The sequence below is a fragment of the Lethenteron reissneri genome, chromosome 25 (assembly GCF_015708825.2).
Source record: "Lethenteron reissneri isolate LAM-NWPU_2019-01 chromosome 25, ASM1570882v1, whole genome shotgun sequence".
Classification (NCBI taxonomy): Eukaryota; Metazoa; Chordata; class Hyperoartia; order Petromyzontiformes; family Petromyzontidae; genus Lethenteron; species Lethenteron reissneri.
This window is the reverse complement of record NC_083803.1, coordinates 16,132,645-16,147,674: the sequence shown is the minus strand read 5'-3', so window position 1 is coordinate 16,147,674 and position 15,030 is coordinate 16,132,645. Positions and strand designations below refer to the sequence as shown.

Sequence of the window (15,030 nt, the reverse complement as noted above, 5' to 3'; positions counted from 1 at the left end):
AAACTACCCCCCCCCGCCCGCCCGCCCGCCCCCTCAACGTTTGCCCACCTGCTTTAAATAGATATTTTACTTGCCCAACTCTTAATTAATGTAAACGATAGTGAGCAGTAAAATGTCTACTTTAAAGTTGACACTGTTTTCATTGGTAGGAGATCGCAGTGCATGGGGCCCACGTTTGAACGAGGCCGCTCGCTGTTGCTGTGGGAGGGCCTGTGCCCATGGGGGGCCTGTTGGGACATGCCCCCCCCCCCCCCGCTGGGATATGATGTCCCTTCACCCGAAGAGTCTCCCACGGTTACCGTCCTTCCTCAATGTGCACATCCCCGCCACCGTATTCCTGCGCCCTCATATCAGCTGGCCATGTCTGTCTGTGGGCTTATCCTGGCGTGTCGAATCTGCAGACCAGCCTGGCCTCTCAGGTTTAAAGAAATTGGCTTCATACTATTAAATGTTAAGGAATCACCGGATCTCTACTGACTTTGGATTAAATTGGGACCCCTGGGAAAGTGAGGCATTATAGATGGTCTTTTAGCCACCCACAGGCTTTCTTAAGAGCAAGGAGCTGCCGAGGTGTGTGGTGAGGCTGCTTGTGAGCGGTGAGCTTCATTGGTGTTGGGGTGACGGTACACATTTTTTGTTACGAATAAGTGATTAAATAATGTTGAACATTTGCAAACTGAGTGCATTTCGAGTATTTTTCCTCAGTTGTAACGTCTTGATATTTATTCACTCGTAGGGAATATCCAATGGGTAGCTGTAGGTCAATTTTTAAAGCGAGAATTATTGTTGAAAATGAATCCTCGTCTGTTATCGACAGGGCACTGTCTTCTCTGATAATATTTTACCATGTGTCAAGAGGTGGGTGTGGATATGCACACGTTGCATGTGCTAATGCACCGATCCTCCCAATGCATCCGTTAATGTTTTTTCATCCCCATTATTCTCGCACCCAAATATAATTAGTGATGCACCACTGGACCATAGTAATGACCTCAGAGATAATTTAGGCCATCCTCAGCCCTGCAAGGATGACTTCACGGCATTGTGCCTGGAGTCGGAGAATGTCCATAGCTCGGTGTCGCTGTGGTGGGGTGTGCGCACAGATATTTGTTACAATGCAATTACAACGTGGATTTATATAGCACAGTCTAAATGTGACTGCGTCTCAAGACACTGTGCAGAAACAGCTGGCGCATTTATTTTGAGACACAGTCCTCTCCCCATGGTGTCATGTGGTCGTCCGCTTTGTTGCATTCTTGCCGGAGCTAAAAACATGCAAACGATACGGGCAAAGTCTTCTGCCAACCCCGCTCATTGTCGTTATCGCATTCCGAACTGCAGACGCGTGAAATGGATGCGTTTCCGAATGTGCATGATTAACGCTGTGCATTTGAATGAGAGAGATAGAGTTGGTGGGTACCGGGGTGGGGGGGCATCTCTGTACGTGGGGGGCGAGGATCAGCCGAGTAGAACTGAGCTCGCCTGGGCGTGAGCACGCAATGTGTGGCCCCCTTTTGTCATTGCCACACCGAGTGTCCTCACGGTGGCACCCACGGGGTCCTGTGTCACCTGTATTTACACAGACGGCCGCCGTCGTGTTTACAGACAGGACAACACAAACAAGGGGGCCAAGAGGGGGGTTTTTGGAGCAGCCGGAGGGAGGGCGGCAGATTGGGAAATGAGCAAACAGCCCAGTAATTATTCTCACGCGGACGCACCGACTTTCACAGCTGCTGGTTTCACTGATGGCTCTTTCATCTTAAGAGACGAACGAAAACAACGCAAAACCACTTGCCAGGCGGATCTGTGCCCCGCGTGCATTTTCTGCCTTGGTTTTGTGTTAGCTGACAATCGTGGTCACATTTACTAATGTCGCAATCTCCGCTCATCAGTGAATGTCTGCGTGTTACAAGAGGGACACACAGAGCATTCCTCAGGTGACAATATGGAGAAACGAGGAAGAGGCAGTTAAGAGTTTTAAGAATGTTTTGTCTTTGTCCAGAATTAAAGAGCTGATCTCCTTGGTATATGTTGTCACCATTGTGTGAACATGGTGGTTGGATTCAAAACGGAGCCAGCAAAACATACATTTTCGCACAACTGAGTAATATAAAATAGTAATGTGTAAGCAGACCAATTCCATGTTTTAATCTTCCATCAATGCATATGATGGAAACTGAGCTGAAAATGAAGAAAAATGTTTTCTTTAAAAATAGTATACAATGGTCAATTCCTAATTAAAGCTTTAACAAAAAATGAAAAATGCGTTGTCCACGCGCTCGGCCACGCTCATGGATAAGAATGTGGGTCAAAGATGACACATGGGGCAGTTTAAACATTTTCCAAATTTGCTTGCATAATTGGAATTAAATTGAGCCATTAAGAATTTCCAGGGCATTTTATTTGGATGTTACTGGCTGTGGGCTGCTATGCATGAAATGTAAAACCTGAAACAGATGTTGGTGGCACTCCACTGCACTACAAAATCACCTGCCTATTGCTGAGAGCGGATGATGTTGGTTATTTCAGTTACGTTATAAGTTCACAGGAAATGTGACCGCAACTTGGGCGCCATAAGAGAATGCCAATTAAAGAAGTCGCATATAACACAGATCCAGTAACATTATCCTGTAATAGACTGTCTTGGGTATCGGGTAACATAATAAAAAATGCAACTGTGGGTGTTGGGTTTTGCTCGCGAGGTTGCGGTGACGCACAGCTGCCTGGCCACGCAAACTGTTCTCACCCAGACTCGAGGGTGTCGGGCTCGGCCACGGCAGGAGGCCAGGCGTTCCAGCGCATCTCCAGCAGCTTGAAGTGCGGCGGCCCATCACGCCAGGCCATCGAGTGCAACCAGCAAGCACCGGCTGGGGAGTGTTGATCAAGCCGAGTGACCGGCTGATCTGTGGAGTTTCTAATCTGCAGAGGCTCACGCCTGCCGTTCTTTAAAGAGATGGCCCCGGTCCCGGGAACAACACTCAAACGGCGCTTTGTTCTCCCCCCCCTCTCTCTCTCCCCGCGCTGTGGCTGCTGTGCCACTGCTGGGCCCTGTCGGGAAGAGGAGCCGAACGGGCCTTCTCGGCGGGGTCCGCCCTGCGCCATGGATTCCGCGCGATCTCGTGTTATTTACCGTTTGAAGTGCTTAATTTGCAGGACTGTGTGCGCCGCAGGAGTCTTCAGAAGTCCGTTTTTGCTTGATCCGAAAAACTTAGTTTAAGCCTGTAATGGATTGGGGTGTAATTGACTAATTAAAAATGTTCTCAAGTTAAATGAACAATATCTTTCAAAAAACACACACACGTGCATACAAATGCACACACACAATTTGTACAATTGATACAATTATAGATCCGTTGATATTAAGTAAATATACAAATAAAGTTATAAAAATGAAAAAAAAATCTGGAGTACAATAAAATAGAGGATTTCACTTTTGAATTTTGGGTTCCAATCACTGGAGCAAGCTGCGCCCAATTTATTTCTAGCCATAGGGTGTGGCTGAGGTGTGACTGGCAAATTGGTTTGTAAGTTGAAGCGTCGTGGATGCTGTGGATTACAGTTTATGATCATCTCAATGTGTGGCTGCATTTGCCACCCGCTGTGAAATATATTGCTTGACTCCTAGAGGTCAAGAAGGAGTGAGAAGAGGAAGGGAGGGGCCTGGTGATTAGCCCGAAGTGTTACAACCACTGCTCATCTAAATCTGCCAAAGCTCAAATTAAATTCATGAATATTTAGCTCCTACTCTTGTTGGGGAAATAACAAAATTAGGCCAAAGCCTGTGTCAGGGATTAGCAGTCATATGTTGGATAAACATGTGTACTTGTTTGCAGAGCTAAATGTAATAAAAAATGCTTGTGAAGTCTTAACCTTTTTAAAATAAAATGTAATTCGCCGATTTAGTTTTTTGTTATTTTTGTACTGACCAGTGAAATTTTCAACATGCACTGAGCCACGTCTCCCGTAAGTGCCAAACGTTACTGCATCCTTTGTCGTGCCCTTCACTGGACTGCTGGTAAACGTATCCAAATGAACACGAGTGTCTATACAGTGCATCGCACATCAATAAAGGCGTGTCGGAGTAATTTACATGAAGTAAAAATGAACACTCTTTGGTCAAAAAGTAGAAAATAAGAAATACAAGATATGTTTAGAGCGCGAATAAATGTTGGAGACACGGGACAATTGTTGTGACTCGTTACTCGCATTCGGTGCACCCGAGTGCAAAAGCTTCTTCTACAGAAGCCCTTAAGTGTGGCACATCTCCTGCGAGCTTTCCATCTGCAGACACTCCATCCGTCGCTGCGAGTGGCAATTACGCGGGGAGAACTCTGTTGACCCGCTTGTACAAGGAGGCTGGTGCTGTCGCCCGTCTGACCGAGATCTGATTGATAAACTTTAGACCACCAGCTCGCAATGTTTGCTGGGTTTTTTTTGGGTATGCCCCCCCACCCCACATTTTCTGAGCAGGGATAACAACCGATTATCAGAATGTACGCACCAAAATGCCCATTGTTTGTTCATGTGTGTGTCTGGCTTTGTCAGTAAGGGGGGGGGAGGTTGATGGTTGAAGCTGGAGAGCCACCTCCCTGTGAGCCCATTAATGAGCCAATAATGAGGATGTTTAAAAGTCAGAAATGTTAAGCACACGTTCCCTAAGGTCACCCCGAAGAAATGCCACGTTCAATAAATGCTTCTCCCCAGCTTTGTTTTTTTTGTGTCTGCGTTCGTAAATAAGGTAGGTGGCATTTAATTCCAGATTATATATTCATTATGAAACCCGAGCACATCGAGATAAATCATGACTTATTCATGCATGTGTGCTGGAACACCTGAGCTTGGTCTGACATTAACAGGAGCCCGATTTTGAGGCTTAAAATTTTCTTAAGAACATGAATATGAATCTATTAAAATGCGAGTCTTTATATGAGTCTGCACACGTATACTATAGATATGCTGGATAGTTACCGTGCTGCATGATAAGCACATGGTAATTATTGTCTTTTTAATAATTTCCATAATCATACCTTCCTTCAAACAAATGCAATACATTTTATTTAACTTTTATTTGGCTAAGTAAAGTACATTATAAAGCAGTTGTACCTTGCATATATTCAGACTTTAACGTACACATAATACATTGTATAAATGACAACTCGTATTTAATGAACACCTACATGAACGGCTATTTTATATGCACATCACAGCAATTGAATTTAATCTGTGAACAAATGTAGCAAACTCATGCGAATTTACGATTACCCTAATAATCCCCAGCCCGACGCATCATTAGCCACCCAATTTGAATTACTGATCAGCATGTTCCAGGAGTGAGAATTACGGCTTTTGTGACCGTCTGTCGACGAGGTGTGGGCAGCGCTCACGGGCGGAACTGTGTCCGCACGAAGGGGGGGGGGGGCAGTTCCTGGCTAATGGAGTGATCACGCCCGGGGCGGTCGCGTCTTCTCCACTGAGTGTTGATTACACCAAAGATGTTAACCCCTTGCTCTTCCGTGGAATTTACCGTTACGGGATTTAATTTTGTTTTAATAGGCTGTTTATTTGCCTGCTTGCAATGTATTTTCCGCCTACGTATTTCTTTTAACAGCTAAAATAGAAGAGTTGATGCGATCGGTGTCTGGGTGAACACATTCCATAGAGACATTCTTGACGTTTAAGACAAACATGTACACTTTAGCCTAATTTTATCCCAATTGCGCTATCGGTGGCATGCCGTGCGTAGAAGAATCCATTCGGATCTCTTGCAGAGCAGTGCAGCCATTCGTGACGGAGAGCGACCCACAGAAGCGGACACCTTCGAGATTTGTAGAAATAATTCTCAAGAATGCTATTTCGTTTTTATTGATGCACGAAAGCCTCACTGGATCTTAAGACTTTTTCAGGAATGTCTTGCCGTGGAATGTTTGTCAAAATTCCATTTGTGAGCATTTGGCATCGGCCTGTTCTTTTGTTCCTCTAACACAGCCAATATGGTTTGTACCTGAGTATATGCTAGCCATGATGAGCAATAGTGTCTTTGTACTTCATAATTTGGGCTGAATGCTGTAAAAAAAAAACCCCATCAGACTTGATTAGGCAACAAGTTTCCCTTCATTTCCTCTTTGGGTTGTTTATTTAAAGCGGTCACTGCGGCGGGCGCTATTATTGTGGAGAAAGCTCGTAAATAAAAGGGGGTCCCCGCGTTGTTCCTTCCGCGCGCGGCGTCTCTCGCGACGCGGCACGCGCGCATTGTCCGGGCCATTCGAGGGGCGCCGCTCACGCGATGCTCTCGGCCGCTCTCGTGCGCGAACCTTGCGTTGGAGTTCACGCGACGGCTGACCCCTCCGAAGCCCCCCCACTCCCCCCCCCCCGTGTTGCCACGGCCAGCCTCCTCGTGACCCCCCCCACCACCACTACCACCACTCCCCGTCCCCAAAAAGCGTCGCCACTGCTTTTTTTCCACCCTCAGCCGCCGTCTGAGCAGAGTGGAGGAGGCAGTGTTTGCGTGGGGGGTGGGGGAGAAAAAAAAGCCATTCTTTACTTGTGCTAATTTATGATAAAATGCGGTTGGCTGTCTGAATAGATTGAGCTTATTCTTTTTTCCATTAAAAGAAGGCGGGAGGGGATGTTGAATGGGCGAGAGGGGAGGTGGGGCGGCGGGGGGGTGTTGGCGATTCGTTGGTGTCGCTTTTTGTTTCTGATGGTAATTTTTTTTTCTTCAGCCAGCCACAGCTGGGATGTTGGGAAAGGTCAACAGAAGGTCGGGGCGGGGAGAGGGAAAAATGCAGGAGGAGAGAGGGAGAGGGACGCTGGGTATGGCCTGATAAGGAGTTCCCTCAGGAGCCCATGCTGTGCGAAACTGGCTTTATACATCATCCCTCTTCATCCAGTGACCTCTTCCTGCCCTCTCGGCTAGCCAAACTTCCCAATGGGCAAGGCCTCCAGCTGATTTTGAGAGTGCTCCCCCCCCGCCCCCCCTAACAATCCCAACCCACACGGGACTGCAGATGAGTGAGTGGGTGATGAGAAATAAATGAATCGCGTCGGGTTTATCTGGGGCCAGCCGTTCAGCCACCCATCGGGCACTCCTTGTCAAATGATTTCTGAACGATACATCATTTGTGTCACTTCCCCTTTGAAGCCTGCGACGGGCACGGTGTCGTCTGCTGGCTGGAGGATCGAAAGCTGCCCGACGCTGCTCGGAGCAGCAGCCAGCGTCTGTTCTTGCCCATTTGTCATCCACGGTTGTATTTTCTTCTTAACGAGGGCACTTAGTATAATTGTGTCTGTGCTGAGTTTTAAAAATTAGTTTTGTCGTAATTTGGCAGCCCTGCTGCGGAGGGGTGGTGGCATGAGGTTGGGTTCCCTTTACGGCTGTCTTGCTGAGCATGCATGGGGGCCTTTGGCGAGCGTTGTGGCAAAGCGCAAATGTAAACGACTGCTTTTGCGTTGACTCAACTATACTTTCTGGCATTGTACGACCCTTTACACGTTATGCTTAAGCCGTAGAGGTTTCTTACGGAGACGTGAATTGTTAAATAACCTTCTCCGAGGACACTTAGTGGCAAATTACAAACTTGAATAAAGTTTGTACGTAGCCAGACGATTAGCACAGTCGGCTCCGTACGGTTTGAAGGAAGCTCTACTTGTGAACGTACAAGTGCAGTCGAATGATTATTTGGATTTATATTGCAACTCAAAAAAAGTATCTTTTAACGTCGTAACAGAAAATGGACGCAATGTAGGTTGTCGATGCTAATGCAGGAGGATGTGCAAATGAACGCCTTGCAGCATGAATACCTGAGTTGGAATCCTACTTTGAGCCACTCGCTACGCCTCGCTGTCGAGTTACCATAAACCTGTTGAGCCAAATTCAAGGGCATTGTATCAGGAGATATTTGTTGAGCCCTCAATTGGGAGCACTGATGATGCTCCACAGAGACAGACATTACACCTAACACAATCTGTATACCTCTGTTCATTTACGCATGTACAAAGTGTCTCGCGTACACTGTTTGTCGTGAACACCATAACCGCATTAAACTTCACCCACCTTGTGATACCATCCGTGTAAATCAGAAGTTGAAGTTTTCGGGTATTGCCAAGAGCTTTCCTGCAGGAGCCCCTGCGCAGTCGTTAATAGCAGCATGTTTTTCTGAAGCGGTGTGGTTGTTTCTATTGCACTCATGAAATTATCATAAAACACGTGTTGCTCTCACCCCCTGCGTGCAGCTGATTATTTTTTTTATATATAAAAGGGGTCCTTTACCGCACATGTTAATTGTTATGAATCAAATATCATGCCTTGCCTCACAACCTCCTTCTTTGGCGCCACATCACACGAAATGCGTTGTGAAAGCCATTTCATAATGAGCGGAAAAGACTTGAGTTGGAGGGTGGAGGTTGGGTTGGTGCGAAGGGGTTATATTTTGTAAAACCTCATGAAATAAAAAATGTAAGCCTGGAGTACGGCCGGAGTTTCAGTGAAAGTGCTTTGATCCAACTTTTATATGTTGGTTCCACGCCAGACGTGGCTGGAGTGGCTGGCGAGGGCTGAGTAAAAATTATTTCCTGGAAAATTTGCAGGAGTTTTAATCGTGTAGTTCACGCGCCCTGTGCTCAGACACACGTCCCCTCTCTCCCCGCCCGCCAGATACGAATGCTCCACTTTCTGGCCCTCCAGGTACCCGGCAAAGGTAATGAGGGATTCAACTTTGATGGAAAAAGGGATTTTGCGGTGAATTTATTTTTTGAGTGTGAAAAAAGCGCCCCTTACGTTTTTTTCACCCTTTTTTTTAAATCGGACAACCGAACCATCGGTCGCATTTACAGACGGAACATTTTCTTTAAAGCATTGGCGAGCCAACGAAAAAAACACAAAACCCGACCACAGGAGTTAAATACCCGGCAGTAATAACGTGTCATTTGTATTTATCTAAATGGCAAAACATCCATGTGGCACGTTTGGGGGGGGGAGGGGGGCTCGACGAGTCTTTTGTTTAGGCCGATGTAATTAACTTTGGAATTAGCATGTTAATAGCTTTATTAAATATGATTTACATAATGAGATCACGTTGTTCTGTCGGCTCGTCGCTGCGGCGCTCAAGAGTGCTGATCGCGGCGGTTCGTAAGCCGGGAGCCCGGCTGTCCCTTCTGCCTTGCGGGTGATAATGACGTTACCATTATTAACCATCGCCAACCGTGGCGGCACAAGGACGCTTCCTCCGCCCGCACTCGTGGCAGAAGGAGAGCGCTGCGAATGCTGAAGGGGGTCGGATTGTGTCGCCGACGACGACGGCGTGAATTCTACAGCTTAAAATTGCAATTGAATGTCAAAAAAAGTTGTAATGGATACTCGCACTGAAATCAAAGCCTTTTTGTCATGCCAGTTATAAAATGCAATATGTCATTGGGTAGTTTATGTTGAAATGAATACACCATATCGTACTGTACAAAATAATAATTCACAGCTCCTTTGTCAATTCTACTGCCAACCACTGCACCACCGCTCCACCCTCTGTATATACTTTATTGTAACTACAAACATGCCACAATACATCACTCGAGATTTTTATACGGATAATTTTTTTGTTTCGCTTTCAAACCACTAACTCCTTGCCTGATTGTCCACATGGCGGAAACACATCTTTAAGGATTGAACCCAGACCGGGCTCTGATTGAACCCCTTGTGGCCACATGATTTTGCAGGTCGACGTTCAATAAATGTCGGCTTCAAATCAGGTGTTCACATGAGCCGAGGAATTTCGAGCGAGCGAAAGGTCGACTTGGAGCGAGCGAAGGTCGACGTTTGCCTTTGAAATGAAGGGCGAACCAATTTTCTATGAGCCCCCACCGTGTTAACCTTGGCATCAACTCCCCCCTCTCCATCTTGCGAGGTCCAACATCACAACCAAGCAAATTAACACCCACAGTACACCAGTACGTTACAGAGTACAAATTAGCACACGACTGTAATTAATTTGAATGTATTTTACTCGTAAAGTAAACACCTGTATATGTTACCCTAACTTGTCGAAAACAAGTTGAATTACTTATTTGTAAACATATTTGCGCAAATATTATGATAATCTACATTAACCTTTATGTATACTGTATCTAAACCGTTATTATTTTGGAAATGCATTTCATTATTTCTCAACGTTATCAATTCACGGATAATGAATTTTTAAATGCTGAGAAGGTTAAATGCACTCACTGAAATTAATTACAGGTGGTGGTGGCTATGCACGTAGCCTGTACTCCAGCTCTATGGATACCATATGATGAGAAAACTTCCTTTCTTGTCCGGACCCATAAATATGTCCCCCTATACATTAAACATCTTGATATGAAGAGGACTGCAGAGCTCGGGAAATTGTTGGCACTGGCTCACCACCTGTCTGTGGTTCCTCAATGTTTGTTAGATGCAATTTGCATGAATGTTCATGCGATATGAAACTAAACGTTATTAAAATTAAAACATAAAAAATCGGCAGTGTGGTGGGGGAGGCCCTGTCACATCCATTTAAAATCACAATTGGATGCACGATGTTCCTGTTCAACTGGCCCAAAGTCGACATGTGCCAGTATCGAATAGATCTGACCTCCGTCTCTTATATGGGTGTTCATATGGGTTAAAGCGCACAATTCCTCTGCGATAACGGTCACTCTCCGACCTCTCTCTACCCCATGTAAAAAGCCCCACCGTGAGCGACAGCACTACGTCGTGTGTTCAACTTCTTTCGCACAGTACATAGCCAACCGTGTTAATCGGAGGTAGAGCTATTGCTCTGCGTTCAGTGCAGCCACCAGTCTGACCGCAGGTTATGCAGGGACCGCTTTAAAAACGGCCACACGAGTGACGTGCACTGTATGAGCATTAGCATTTTAGACGTTTCACTGCTGCAACGCGCAGAGGACCGGGGCAGGCAGAGGAGCCCGTGGTGTCATTATTTGTGCTCGTCACGGTGAGCGCGATTGCCACGAGCAGATTTTTTCGGCAGAGTTCAAGGTTCATTCCCTGCGTCTTCCAGAGAACACTGAAGGGCGTTAATACAGCATGCTGATCGCTTGAACGTGAATGCTATAGATCTGGTGGCTCTGTAAGTGTGTTGGTGTCATAACCCAATTGTGACATTTTGAAACCACCCTGTGTAAATTTAAGTATCGACTTTATTCTGGTGGACTTGGGAGCGTATTCCCCCCCCAAAAATGGTTGTGACATATTGGTTCGCCCTGGCTTGGCTATCAATAGAGTGATTTATTGTGCAGCAAATGAAAGTCCTCCGATTGGAGCAGAAATGAAGATAGATAGCAAAAGGCATCACATAATTCGTTGGATCACACATTCTAGAACATGGAAAGATCCTATCAGTACAGTGTTTGGAAGTGCAGAACAAATCATGACTAATACACGATTTCAAATGCGTGCAGCGTTTTTCTAAGTGACAATTCTATGATGAAGACCGTGCCGAAGTGGGATTTAGTTTCTCATTTTTCTGTTATTGCAAGGATAGACGTAATACGGCGTGAAGAAAGGTGAGAGCAAGGTGGAACGTAGCGCAGCGTGCACTCAAATCGCAGCGTTTCGAGCAGTCTTCGCACGAGCAGTTTTTGTCATTTTCATATTCATTTTCTCCTGAGCGAGGATGCTTTCATCCGATGCATATTCTGCAGATGATGTTTTCGTTCAAATGTCATTTGCCCGTAACGTCCGCCATCTGGTACCATCTGCGGTCGTCGCATTAGTTTTTTTTTTAACGTGAACACTTTTTGTGCAGAAAAAAAAAACAAAAGAGCTGCATTTGTACGACAACAACAAAAAAAAATTCGGACAGATCCTTTTGGCAAAGTGTTGGGTCACCACATTTTCAAGAGAGCCGACCGACGCACATATTCAAAAGAGGCTGAGCCGAGGCGTTGCAGTTTCTCGGTCTGCTCGTCAGTCACGGGGCTTCGTACAAACAAAAGTGCACTTTGTTTGACCCAGACGAGTGCTCCCGTGTACCTTAATGGGCAGAACAGCGGGGCCGTTTCTTAGCCGCCGAGTGGCCGCTTTGGCGGAGGCGGCGTGCAGGGTGCGGTTAATAAGCGGTGAGCAGCGCTGCTGCGAGCTGGCTCGGGGAGTCTTGTTTTATTAGCGGGCGGCCGGGCGTGGTAACATCTGCTCCGTCCGGCCTGCGTTTGCGTGGGATAAAGGGGGTGGGTCCCCTGCGCAAAGCGGTTGGGCTAAATGGCGGGGTGTGAGATTTTGAGGTAGTGGGAGCATGTATGTAGAAATTATTTCGTACCGTACGTAGCCAACCGTGCTGTTTGCAGCGTGTTGTGATGATGTGGAGAGAAGGGCAATAAGGCGATGAAAGCGATTGTGAGGCAGTGTGAGTTATCGTAGCTGTCCATGCACTGCCTGGCAACAACCAGGTTCTGTAGTTTGTGCTGCGAGGTAGCCAGCAGATGGATTCTTGAATCTATATGTGCGGAGTATTGCCTGCTCGCAAGCGTGGATTTTCCCTGGGTACCGTTTCTCCCCACATTCCAAATGCTCATTCATGGAATCGTGCAAGCATCTCAATGCTGGACTCTCTGAAAAAATAGTCTCAGGACTCTCTGAGGTTTTCCCAGTTAAATAAAGAGCATTAGTATAAAGACTATGGTCATAGTAAGGCAGTGAGAGTTGCTCGAGGTGCTATTGGCAGTGATAGGGTTTCTCTGCTCAATATTTATCTCGCACCTGTCAATCACTGCGTGTGTTGTTGCTGTGATCTACATACACCCCCCTTTGTCGAGCAATATAAATTTATAGCCGTGCGATGTTTTGTCGGGTTGTACCACGTGTTGTTCGGCGCGGTGTCCGACGTTTCGATTCTCGAGCTGGGAGCTTCTTCAGGAACTGAATTGAACACAGCTCATTCGCTCCCTCCATTGTACGCCGCTGCAGACTGCGGCTGCTGCCGGCGAAACGCGGGAGACCGCTCCGAACACCACCGCGGGATTCATATTCTTAGGTTTTTTCGGTAAAGTCACGTAGGTAAAAAATTAAAATTAAATTAATGAAAGTAAAATAAAATAAAAATCACGACGTTTCGGAGGCAACACAAGCCTCCGTCCTCAGGTGTAACCGTCACAGCACGATAGCTGTATCAAGAGCTATCTTGATACAGCTATCGTGCTGTGACGGAGGTTTGTGTTGCCTCCGAAACGTCGTGATTTTTATTTTATTTTACTTTTATTAATTTTAATTGTATTTTTTTTACCTACGTGACTTCACCGAAAAAACCTAAAAATATGAATCCTTGCAGTCACGAAGGCTTCAAATCGAGAACCACCGCGGGAGCCACCCGAAAACACGTGGGAGAAGCTACACAGCACGACCGCACAACGCCACGCAGGGGCACGCGCACCGATCGTCAACACCGAAATCCGTCCACATCCAACGGTAGAACGAGCGGCTCGCGATCTAAAAGTCATGAGTTCAAATCCTGGTTGGGGGTTGATCATTGAGTCCCATTTTGCGGGGGGAAGTCAACAGTGGTATGTTATTGATCTATCCGCTCCTGTCATAGAAACGTGGAATTGACACCGCTGGCTCGGAGGGGGGGAGGCTGTAAACGGGAGATGAGCGTTGCCTCAATGCTCACGGGAGCGGAATAGCGCTTTGGATTCCGCATCTCCTCCGTTTTGATCATCTCGGTGGGCCGGCCGTGGGCAGTTGATCTCATCACCTTTGTGGAACATTTCTACAAAGTGGGATTTGTGTGCCACTAGCAGCGGCAGCTCTGAAACGTCTCGTCGTGGTCGGCGGCTGCCTTGGCCGGACACTCATCGAACGTCCGGCGAGGCTACGAGCCCGTCAGCTGTTGGGGGCAGATTGCCGTCTAGATTGTTTTAATTAATTATTTTTGATTCAATAGAATGATGGATTTCGGCATAATCAAGGGACAGATTAGTTAGTCTGCCTCCTGTATAATTCACGCATGCATCTCTTATGAGGTTATTTATTTATTTGCTCGAACAAAGAGCGTGACTTTCAGCATGTAATTTCAAGGAGAATGTCTGCTGAAAAAGCGAATACGTTTGCGCTGCGTTTTTGCGTAGCAGATTTTGCCATTTCATTACGGTAGATTGTGCTAAGCTACAAAATGTGCAGGTATTTTCTGCTCGTAAGGGGCGACTCTTATATGCTTAGTAATAGATGTACGCGTTCGTCCAAAGTTATTGTTTGATACCAGAGAGACGATGATTCCGCTCCGCCATAAAAAACGCCCAATGAGAGTGCGTGTCTGCGATGGAGATGGAGCGATGAAATCGGCTGCTGTGCAACTGCGAGGTGGATCTCTGCATTGGAAGGGTCGTGAGAGATGGCGACGGCTCGGTGGGGGAGGCCTTCATCCAGCGGTGAATTGGCTGTGGCCGACGATGAAAGAACTTTATTTAAAAACAAAAAAAATCCTTCCCTTGCACAATCATCTCATACAGTGCACGTGCGTGAGCCAACACGAGCTAAATTGAAAGTAAGCATTCGAGAACAAAGAAACAAGTTAAAGTCTTACTTTTTTGCTTCTCAGTTTGTAAATTCGAATGTGGCCCCTTGTTGGAAGCTGCATATTTCAACCTTTCCCTCCAGAGGTTACGATCCCCAAAAGCTGCGAATCTGTTTCTCAAAGTGCGCCGCCGCCGCCGCCGCCACCACCACCGTCGTCGTCGCGGTACAAGCAACTGTGTTGTTGGAAACCCGTCAGGTCTGCGTCCTTTACCTCTGTCGGGACGTCCCCCCTGCCATGGATAATATACACAGGGCCGTGCCGTGCACGGGCCCCGCGTGCTACAGCGGGCCCATTGTGCGAAAGCGGGCATGGGGGGGGGGGGGGTGTGGGCCTGCGCCTCGGCCGAACAAACACGGGGCCCTCGTGTCAGACGAGCCGTCGGCCTCCTGCGCGCGTCTTTCTTTTTTGTGTTTTGTTTTTAATTTTTGCACCTTCTATTTGTGTAAACTCTAACCCGGAGGAGCTAATCCCTGGCTCGCGGGCCACG

General features: G+C 46.8%; 1 long non-coding RNA gene across 1 annotated transcript in view; it reads right to left on the bottom strand.

The window, feature by feature from the left end:
* Positions 1-3,128: 3,128 nt before the first annotated feature.
* The window catches only part of LOC133346934 (uncharacterized), a 27,639-nt gene continuing 15,737 nt past the window's right edge, over positions 3,129-15,030 (bottom strand). The window contains exon 3 of the long non-coding RNA XR_009755667.1: positions 3,129-3,219. This is a non-coding gene — a long non-coding RNA (uncharacterized LOC133346934). The remainder of the gene's footprint in view (positions 3,220-15,030) is intronic.